General features: G+C 34.5%; 1 protein-coding gene and 1 long non-coding RNA gene across 2 annotated transcripts in view; one reads left to right on the top strand and one right to left on the bottom strand.

The window, feature by feature from the left end:
* The window catches only part of LOC136854726 (calcitonin gene-related peptide type 1 receptor-like), a 1,171,018-nt gene that overhangs the window by 216,330 nt on the left and 943,252 nt on the right, over positions 1-11,436 (top strand). The gene's annotated exons all lie outside the window — the stretch shown is intronic.
* LOC136828385 (uncharacterized) lies at positions 4,146-5,228 on the bottom strand. Its single transcript, XR_010850022.1, has 2 exons — positions 4,800-5,228; positions 4,146-4,484 (listed from the first exon to the last, which is right to left on the bottom strand). It is a non-coding gene; the product is annotated as an uncharacterized lncRNA (long non-coding RNA).

Below are 11,436 nucleotides of genomic sequence, written 5' to 3'. Positions count from 1 at the left end.
TAAGTTTTACTATCTTCGGCTCTCCACTTTATTCCCTAAGTCTATGCCCTTATACCCTTAAATGCCGTATTTCTTCTCTCTCTCTCTCTCTCTCTCTCTCTCTCTCTCTCTCTCTCTCTCTCTCTCTCTCTCTCTCTCTCCTAGATATCATCCTTTTTCTCATGGATACGTCAACAAACAGAGAACGCCTTCCGACCTTGATGTGATGTTTAATTTTATACTAAATCGTTAATTGTTTCTATCACAAAATTCTAACACAAGCTTTACTTAATGTACGTAAAGTCGTACTCTCTCTGAGTACACTGCTATCCAAGTCCTGTATATGAAACACTTAGCAATTTCATTCATTTATATACAGGTTATGAAAAAAAAAGACACTATATTAAGACATTTCCTGATAGGTAAGCAATGAATAACCTTTGGAAAGAAAGACTCTCAGTACAATACAATACAATGCACATATCTCGTAACGACTCGGACAGTCATAAATAGTTCTCCTCGAAGAAGGATTACCCATTAGAAGGAAAACAGCGGGAGACGAATAATTAACCGCTTAGGAAAAAGACAAAGCCAAATTAAGACACGGTGGAGGATGACTGGGCCATCTCATAACTCACTCCTTCCTTACCAGGGGTTGGAATCCAATTAATTCTAAACCCGGTCCCTTAAGAAGGTAGCGAAGTGAAACCCCGATTCCTCGAATTAGATTCAAAAGTAGGGTGAAAAATGACGCCCGCCGTTAATGAACAGGTAATTCAATTTTTCCTCGCACAGAGATATCGTCTCGGTATCTCTTTTCACGATCGTAAATCTTTTGATTTAATCAGAGGGGGTTCTTCGGTCTTTTCATAAACAGCGATAGATATATTTCTTTGACGTTATGCTCAGAATGCCACGACTCTGGTAAGCTCTACGTTTTAGGGAAGGTAGTATATTTCTTTCTTTTCGCGGATCCTTACGAAATTTGGTAAACGCGTACTGTGTATTTCTTTTCTAATAGGCCAAAGTAAACCTTGAAGATTAGATCACAATAGTAAAGTCATTTCTAAAGATGCCGAAAGCCTGTACTATAAAGGAAAATAGGTACAATTTTAAATTTTATGGATTTCCAGTTGGACGTCTTCATAGATAATTTTACTATCTTTTTATTCTGTGGCTCTGACTGGAAAACCTGAAGTCCTAGGTGTTTTGATACATTATATTTCCAGTGAATTACAGCAAGATAAATAGTTTCTCGAGAGCCAGTAGCTCTAGCAAGAACGTTTTAAAGGCTTTTGTTTATACGAGTTTGGTTAAATGTTTTTGCAAAGACAGTCCCTTACGATATACTCAAGTTGGGGTGAGGGGAGGAAAGGAGTAGAACTATTGTCTGCCTAGTTATAAGTATTGTATTGCGGTTCAAGCCTCTTTACTTATTTAGAATTATTGTCGAGAAAGTACCTGTGACTTTAGTAATAATGACTGAATAATGATTGATTTCCTCCTGTCGGTTACAGAATGTATTTTCATCAGAGATGAAAACCAGCCCTTAGCAGAAGAGTAGATTATAATCAGTGAGAAGAAAATAAAAAAAAATATAATCCAATATTTAAATAATATAATTGAATAAACGTCGATTATCGGAAGCAACACGAAGACGAAAAAGATAATAATGGGATGACAGCCTAACGTAGTATTAGGGACCAAATATTTTTGTATTGGTTTTTATTGAAATTATAACAATATAGTAGCCCATCGTTATGTCGGTGTAGATCTTTCGTCAAAATAGATATGTTGTTTATAATGTATTATTTTGTAAGAATTTGAAATGAAAGTAAGAGAAAGGATTTAAATTTACAACATTACAGTCTCTCTTGAACTTTCACGAAGTATGGATGTGCCATGATATTCTGGACATTTTACCTGCCTTTACTGCTCCACTCACTATGCTCCAGACCACTGAGTTCCACCTTATATATCATTGTTATTGCTTTAAGTTTGTCTGGTCTATTAGTAGAATTTCCATTGTACTTCTCAACGCTAGTTCTTTGCTGTTTCCTTCGTTCTTCGGTTATAAATCGTAGATGTATACTGCATGTTACGTATCATCATTTGCTATTTATAGATTGTTTGCAGAAAATAGAGCGTGCAAAATAGGATTTCTCAAAAATTGTCCATAATAATATTCCACGGAGTCTTTTATTTTTAAATTTATAATCCCAAAATTGATCGAGCTACGTTCCCCTTTATGGAATAATAATAATAATAATAATAATAATAATAATAATAAATAATAATAATAATAATAATAATCACTAGTCACATTCACATGATATGTGTGTTATTACCATCAAGCCTCTTACGTATATCCTTCTTCGTGGTGTAGCCTACCGAGAGAGAGAGAGAGAGAGAGAGAGAGAGAGAGAGAGAGAGAGAGAGAGAGAGAGAGGTGTAATATGTACGACGGAAATTATCCTCACCTTCTCTCCATACCTTAGAAAATCTGACATTTATGAAAGGCGGAATAATTTTGTAAGTTTGAACACCCAGCTTAAGCATCACACTAAATGAAGCATAATGTGTCATTATAAATTTATAGCGTCTGATCCAAAACTTACGTTTGTAGAACTGTGAACTGTTTGCTACAGCAAGTAATGACTTAATGATAAAAAACAAATTTACTCGACATATGCCAAGTAACAACAGCTGCAACCGCCATTATGATAAATCGCCCAAACCTCAAAATTGAAATTTTGGTTCATTGATTAATAAACCAAACTCTCAACAGTTGTTTTACGTGCGCCTGCGCGGCGCGGCCAGCGAACAAGGAGAAAGTGACGACTATTCATCTAGATATTGAAATTCGATGTCCGCGCGTCTTGTTTGCTTGGCTATCGGAAACCTGTCAAAGTAATTGGCTAAATTGTTTGGCAAAGAACGGGCAAGCATCAAATGAACGGACTTAGTCTTTATTAATGACTGAGAAAATTTCTTTTTTTTTAACATCCACAAGTATTAAAAGCAAAATAGAAGACGTCCCTTGTCAGTGGCGGGGGTTAAAAATTTACAAACGTTTTCAAATATTGCTCCCTTTTCTAAATGGTTTAATTATTGTTTGTATTAAAATTGAAAGTATTAGAAAGTATTAAAAGCCAAATAGAAGAAGGCCATTGTTTGTGGATGGAAGGTGGAGGGGGTGTGCTAGAAATTCCCAAACGTTGCAAACGTTTTCCGAGATTGCTCTCTTTACTAAATTATTAAATCATTGTTTGTATACCAGAAGTATAACGTTTCAGAGTTAATGAATCATTGTTAGAATAATGATGATCATTGAGCATGTACTCAGGTGGACATAAGCCTCTTACCTATAATTTTTAGTTAATGAAGAAGAATAATAACAGAAAATGATAGAGATATGAGGGCAGGAAGTTAGAAATCATAAACGTTGGCATACATTTCCAAAGGTTGCTCCCTTTACTAAATCAATGAATCACGGTCCCTTGACTAAACTATCGAATCATTGTTCGTATACTAAAGGTACCACGCTTCACATCCTGAAGTCAGTCATGAGGTAATGAATCATCCTGGGTATAGTTATGATTATTGTGAATGTTCTCTTGGCATAAGCCTCTAAAATATACATTTATACATTCATGTATTATATATATATATATATATATATATATATATATATATATATATTTATATTATATACATATATATACACATAATACATACACACGCACACATATATATACTGTATATGTGTGTGTATTTATTATGTATAAATGTATATTTTATATGTATAAATGTATATTTATTATATATATATATAGATATATATATATATATATATATATATATATATATATATATATATATACATACATACATACATACATACATACATATACATACATACATATATATATAGATATATATGTATATATATATATATATATATATATATATATATATATATATATATATATATATTATGTTCTGAGTCAGTTGGAAGAATTAAATTGAATTTTGAATGTAATTTTGCCTTAGGGGCCAACGCCTAGATCTCAGAACATAAGCAATAAATGTAATTAACAGTATGCCTTACCTTGAAATTACATCTATTCAAAGAAAATGGGAAGGTCGTCTTTCAAACAAGTTGGTTAGATTAAATTAATTTATTTACAGATTTGCAACTAGAAATTAATATGGACAGGCCGGCGGTTCAGCAATCAAGGCATGTGCAATTTGCCATAAAAAGTGTAACTACAGTTAGCAAATAAATAAAAGTTTGGCACTAACCTTATAAACTGCTTAAGACTGGCTGATAAAATTATTTTACATTAATTAGCACAAAGTTAACGGTTGAGGGGCCTAACATGTAGCCCTTGTAGACTGTCGATTGCAGAAGTATCTTGCCCGTGGCAAGAGAAAATTGAGTCTTCTAAGGCAATTGTTTCACAAGGGCAGGGGCAGACCGTGAAGAACCACATAACAGGATTCTGGAAAAGAATTCCAGGTCAGCATTCATTTACATAAAGACTTTCTCTCACATGAAATTAATTATCCATGATGGAGGGAATTATTAATTAGATTCAAATTGCACATGGTAACACTATGGTGGGAATGCTCTAATTGTTATCAGAGAACACACTTAATTCAGGCTTGGACCAAGTCATGAAGGAAAATGTGTGTGCTAGGCTGTAGGAAACAAAGGGACTTTGTTTGGGAGAATGAAAAGTTGGAAATACTGAAAACTGAGAGAAATCCAGGAAAAGGAAAAGAACACTGGAGTTACTTGCAACTTCAAGACGTACCTTATTGCACCTGTGCATGGAGCTCGCTTGCAGGAGATGGATTCAGGCCACTCCTCAGAAGTTCAGACACATGGCCAGAGTGGGGAGGAATGAAGAGCACCAGACTTTGTGCAGTTAAGAGTGAAGCGACCTTGCGCTTTGGCGGCAGGAGTGAGAGCGACCCTGGTCAGTGAGTTTCCCCATTTGATTCTCATAGTGAGCACAGGATAGTGGTACATCTGAAAGAGCAAATAACAGCCAGCACAAAGGTCAAAGGGAAATAGGTATTATAGTTAAGACTAACTAAGGGTTAGCCTAGTGGCCCATTTACTATCCTGACTTGTCTTTATGCCCTAACGTCTTGCTGTCCCCAAATATCGTACGATACTTCGGGTAGGACGCATAAATTCTGTCTCCCCTAGTGGGGGTCTCCTCCAGCCGCCGTGAAATTTGACTTCCTAGCTAATGGGCTGAGAGCTGAATTTCCTAAATATGTAAGTATATATATATATATATATATATATATATATATATATATATATATATATATATATATATATATATATATATATATATATATATATACATGGAAGGCAAACGATCATATCACTTACAGCTTAAAAAAAAAAACATTGGGTTTAGTGAAATTTGTAATTTCTCATTAATATTACTGAAACTCATTCTTAAGAATTTTCCAAATTAAGGCGTTAATAATAAAAACGAGACTTAGATCTGTTTGTAAATAATGAATGATAATCAAGAATGAATTAATAAAAATTGCAATTAATCGCCGAGTTTTCGAAAGATCAAAGACTGAAGTTCTGCTTTGAGGAGTTTTAAATCACTTAAGAACGAAAGGCAAAAACTTTAAAACTTTAAGTTTCTTTTAGAAGTTTTTCAAAGGAAGAAAGTGATCAAATTCTTTGTAAATATTTTTCAGAAAATCAGGAAATACTCCTGAAAAAAATATCATTTTCTGAACATTATTAAAAACCGATTCATAAAAAGATGTGGCTTTGGACAAAACTCGAATGAATAGATAACAAATAAAGAATTTTTAAAAGCATGAGATGCGAGATAGAAGATTTTTCATGAGAGGAAAAACAAATTAAGTGCTAAAACTGTTAAACAAGGCAGAGATCTGAAACGGGATTAAAAAACTTTTCAAGCAATGAGCGTCAAACCCGTGCGTTGGTACGTCAATCTCCGAAAATAGGACAAAAGAAAACAATGAAAAATCATTAAAAAAATTCAACTACAAACGATGACGCGCGGAAAAGAAGAGCGCAATGCAAAGTTTCTTTTTGTTAATTGATTACACACTCGTGAATAATAGGCGCTCAATAACTGTTTGACTCAGTATTATGTTACCGCTTTGTCCGAAGACTTAATCTCTCTTGCGAAAATTTGCTTTGGTAAATTTATTAAAAAGACTTTGAGGTACACCTTTCAATTACAAAGACCTTGTTGAAAGCAATGGAAATACACCTTCCAGTTGCAAAGGCCTTGTTGAAATCCTTAGAAATACACCTTTCATTGCAAAGACCTCGTTGAAAGTCTTAAAAATAAACCTTTTGGTTACAAAAACCTCGTTGAAAGTCTTGGAAATACACCTTCCAGTTACACAGTCCTTATTGAAAGTGTTGCATATACACCTTTCAGTTACAAAGGCTTTGTTGAAAGTCTTGGAAATATACTTTTTAGTTACACAGTCCTTACTGAAAGTCTTGCAAATACACCTTTCAGTTACAAAGGCTTTGTTGAAAGTCTTGGAAATACACCTTCCAGTTACACAGTCCTTATTGAAAGTATTGCATATACACCTTTCAGTTACAAAGGCTTTGTTGAAAGTCTTGGAAATACAGCTTTCAGTTACACAGTCCTTATTGAAAGTCTTGGAAATACAGCTCTCAGTTACACAGTCCTTATTGAAAGTCTTGGAAATACACCTTTCAGTTACAAAGGCTTTGTTGAAAGTCTTGGAAATACACCTTTCAGTTGCACAGTCCCCATTGAAAGTCTTACAAATACACCTTTCAGTTACAAAGGCTTTGCTGAAAGTCTTGGAAATACACCGCTCAGTTACACTGTCCTTATTGAAAGTCTTGCAAATGCACCTTTCAGTTACAAGGCTTTATTGAAAGTTTTCGAAATACACCTTTCAGTTGCACAGACCTCATTGAAAGTCTTACAAATATACTTTTCAGTTACAAAGGCTTTATTGAAAGTCTTGGAAATATACCTTTCAGTTACACAGTCCTTATTAAAAGTCTTGCAAATACACCTTTCAGTTACAAAGGTTTTGTTGCAAGTCTTGCAAATACACCTTTCCGTTACACAGGCCTTATTGAAAGTCGTGGAAATACATTTTTCAGTTACAAAGGCTTTGTTCAAAGTCTTGGAAATACACCTTTCAGTAACAAAGGTTTTGTTGTGAGTCTTTCAAAAACACTTTTCAGTAACAAAGGCTTTTTTGAAAGTCTTGGAAATACACCTTTCTGTTAAACAGTCTTATTGAAAGTCCTGGAAATACACCTTTCAGTTACAAAGGCTTTGTTGAAAGTCTTGGAAATACACCTTTCCATTACACAGTCCTTATTGAAAGTCTTGCAAACACACTTTTCGGTTACAAAGACTTTGTTGAAAGTCTTGGAAATACATCTTTCAGTTACAAAGGTTTTGTTGAAAGTCTTGCAAATATAACTTTCAGTTACATAGGCTTTTTTGAAAGTCTTGGAAATACCTTTCCATTACAAAGTTCTTATTGAAATTCTTGGAAATACACCTTTCATTTAAACAGTCCTTATTAAAAGTCTTGCAAATACACCTTTCAGTTACAAAGGCTTTGTTGAAAGTCTTGGAAATACACCTTTCTGTTACACAGTCCTTATTGAAAGTCTTGGAAATACATCTGTCAATGACATAGGTTTTGTTGAAATCTTGCAAATACACCTTTCAGTTACATAGGCTTTTTTGAAAGTCTTGGAAATACACCTTTCCATTACGCTGTCCGTATTGAAGGTCTTGGAAATACACCTTTCATTTACACAGTCCTTATTTAAAGTCTTGCAAATACACCTTTCAGTTAGAAAGGCCTTGTTGAAAGTCTTGTAAATACACCTTTCTGTTACACAGTCCTTATTGAATGTCTTGGAAATACACTTTTCGGTTACAAAGGCTTTGTTGAAAGTCTTGGAAATACATCTTTCAGTTGCACAGTCCATATTGGAAGTCTTGCAAATACAGCTTTCAGTTACAAAGGTTATTTTTGAAAGTCTTGGAAATACACTTTTCCGCTACACAGTCCTTATTGAAAGTCTTGGAAATACACTTTTCATTTACAAAGGTTTTATTGAAAGTCTTGGAAATGCACCTTTCAGTTACAAAGGTTTTGTTGAAAGTCTTGTAAATACACCTTTCAGTTACAAAGGCTTTGTTGAAAGTCTTGCAAGCACACCTTTCAGTTACACAGTACTTATTGAAAGTCTTGGAAATACACCTTTCAGTTACACAGTCCTTATTGAAAGTCTGGGAAATACACCTTTCAGTTACAAATGCTTTGTTGAAAGTCTTGGAAATAAACGTTTCAGTTACAAAGGCTTTGTTGAAAGTCTTGCAAATACACCTTTCTGTTATACAGTCATTGTAAGTCTTGGAAGTACACCTTTCAATTACAAAAGCTTTGTTGAAAGTCTTGCAATACACTTTTCATTTACAAAGGCTTTGTGAAAAGTCTTGGAAATACACCTTTCAGTTACACAGTCCTTACTGTAAGTGTTGCTAATATACCTTTCAGTCACAAAGGCTTTGTTGGAAGTCTTGGAAATACACCTTTCTGTTACACAGTCCTTATTGAAAGTCTTGGAAATACACTTTTTAGTTACAAAGGCCTTGTCGAAAGTTTTGGAAATACACCTTCCAGTTACACAGTCCTTATTGAAAGTCTTGCAAGTACACCTTTCAGTTACAAAGGCTATGATGAAGTTTTGGAAATATACCTTTCAGCTACACAGTCCTTATTGAAAGTCTTGCGAATAGACCTTTCAGTTACAAAAGCTTTGTGGAAAGTCTTGGAAATACGCCTTTCCGTTACACAGTCCTTATTGAAAGTCTTGGAAATACACCTTTCAGTTACACAGTCCTTACTGAAAGACTTGCAAACACACCTTTCAGTTACAAAGGCTTTATTGAAAGTCTTGGAAATACACATTTCAGTTACACAGGCTATGTTGAAAGTCTTGCTAATACACTTTTCAGTTACAAAGGTTTTGTTGAAATTCTTGGAAATATACTTTTCAGATACAAAGGCTTTGTTGAAAGTCTTGGAAATACACAGTCCTTAATGAAGGTCTTGGAAATACACTTTCCAGTTACAAAGGCTTTGTTGAAAGTCTTGCTAATATACCTTTCAGTTACAAAGTCCTTATTGAAAGTCTTGGAAATACACCTTTCAGTTATAAAGGCTTTGTTGAAATTCTTGGAAATATACCTTTCAGTTACAAAGGCTTTGTTGAAAATCTTGGAAATATCCCTTTCAGTTACAAAGGCTTTGTTGAAAGTCTTGGAAATACACAGACCTTATTGAAGGTCTTGGAAATACACCTTTCATTTACAAAGGCTCTGTTGAAAGTCTTGGAAATACAACTTTCTGTTACACAGTCCTTACTGAAAGTCTTGGAAATACATCTTTCAGTTACGAAGACTATGTTGAAAGTCTTGGAAATACACCTTCCAGTTACACAGTCCTTATTGAAAATCTTGGAAATGCACTTTTCAGTTACAAAGGCTATGTTAAAAGTCTTGCTAATACACCTTTCAGTTACGCAGTCCTTATTGAAAGTCTTGCAAATACACCTATCAGTTACAAGGGCTTGGTTGAAAGTCTTGGAAATACACATTTCCGTTACATAGTCCTTATTGAAAGTCTTGGAAATACACTTTTCAGTTACAAAGGCCTTGCTGAAAGATTTGGAAATACACCTTCCAGTTACACAGTCCTTATTGAAAGTCTTGCAAGTACACCCTTTCAGTAACAAAGGCTGTGATGAAAGTTTTGGAAATACACCTTTCAGTTACACAGTTCTTATTGAAGGTCTTGCAAATAGACCTTTCAGTTACCAAGGCTTTGTGGAAAGTCTTGGAAATACACCTTTCCTTTACACAGTCCTTATTGAAAGTCTTGGAATACACCTTTCAATTACACAGTCCTTATTGAAAGACTTCAAATAAACCTTTCAGTTACAAAGGCTTTGTTGAAAGTCTTGGAAACACACCTTTCAGTTACAAAGGCTATGTTGAAAGTCTTGCTAATGCACCTTTCATTTACAAAGGCTTTGTTGAAATTCTTGGAAATATACCTTTCCGTTACAAAGGATTTGTTGAAAGTCTTGGAAATACTACAGTCCTTATTGAAGGTCTTGGAAATACACTTTTCAGTTACAAAAGCTTTGTTGAAAATCTTGCTAATACACCTTTCAGTTACGCAGTCCTTATTGAAAGTCTGGCAAATACACCTTTCAGTTACAAAGGCTTTGTTGAAAGTCTTGGAAATACACTTTCCAGTTACACATTCTTTATTGAAAGTCTTGCAAATACACCTTCCAGTCACATAGTCCTTATTGAAAGTCTTGGAAATATACCTTTCAGTTACAAAGGCTTTGTTGAAAGTCTTGGAAATACACAGTCCTTATTGAAGGTCTTGGGAGTACACCTTTCAGTTACAAAGGCTGTGTTGAAAGTCTTGGAAATACAACTTTCCATTGCACAGCCCCTACTGAAAGTCTTGGAAATACACCTTTCAGTTACAAAGGCTATGTTGAAAGTCTTGGAAATACAAAGGCTATGTTAAAAGTCTTGGTAATACACCTTTCAGTTACATTGTCTGTATTGAAAGTCTTGCAAATACACCTTTCGGTTACAAAGGCTTTGTTGAACGTCTTGGAAATACACATTTCAGTTACAGTCTTTATTGAAAGTCTTGGAAACACACTTTCCAGTTACACAGTCTTTATTGAAAATCTTGGATATACACCTTCCACTTACGCAGTCCTTATTGAAAGTCTTGGAAATACACCCTTCAGTTACAAAGGCTATGTTGAAAGTCTTGCTAATACACCTTTCAGTTACACAGTCCTTATTGAAAGTCTTGCAAATACACATTTCAGTTACAAAGGCTTTGTTGAAAGTCTTGGAAATAAACCTTTCAATTACACAGTCTTTTTTGAAAGTCTTGGAAATACACTTACCAGTTACACAGTTTTTATTGAAAGTCCTGCAAATACACCTTCCAGTCACATAATCCTTATTGAAAGTCTTGGAAATATACCTTTCAGTTACAAAGGCTTTGTTGAAAGTCTTGGAAATACAGCTTTCATTTACCAAGGCTTTGTTGAAAGTCATGGAAAGACACCTTTCAGTTACACAGTCCTTATTGAAAGTGTTGGAAATACACCCTTCATTCACAAAAACTTTGTTGAAAGTCTTGCAAATAGACCTTTTAGTTACAAAGGCTTTGTTGAAAGTCTTGCAAATACACCTTTCAGTTACAAAGGTTTTGTTGAAAGTCTTGCAAATTCACCTTTCAGTTACAAAGGCTTTGTTGAAAATCCTGGAAATACACCTTTCAGTTACACAATCCGTATTGAAAGTCTTACAAATA

Source organism: Macrobrachium rosenbergii, chromosome 3 (genome assembly GCF_040412425.1).
Source record: "Macrobrachium rosenbergii isolate ZJJX-2024 chromosome 3, ASM4041242v1, whole genome shotgun sequence".
Classification (NCBI taxonomy): domain Eukaryota; kingdom Metazoa; phylum Arthropoda; class Malacostraca; order Decapoda; family Palaemonidae; genus Macrobrachium; species Macrobrachium rosenbergii.
This window is presented reverse-complemented; position numbering and strand designations above follow the sequence as displayed.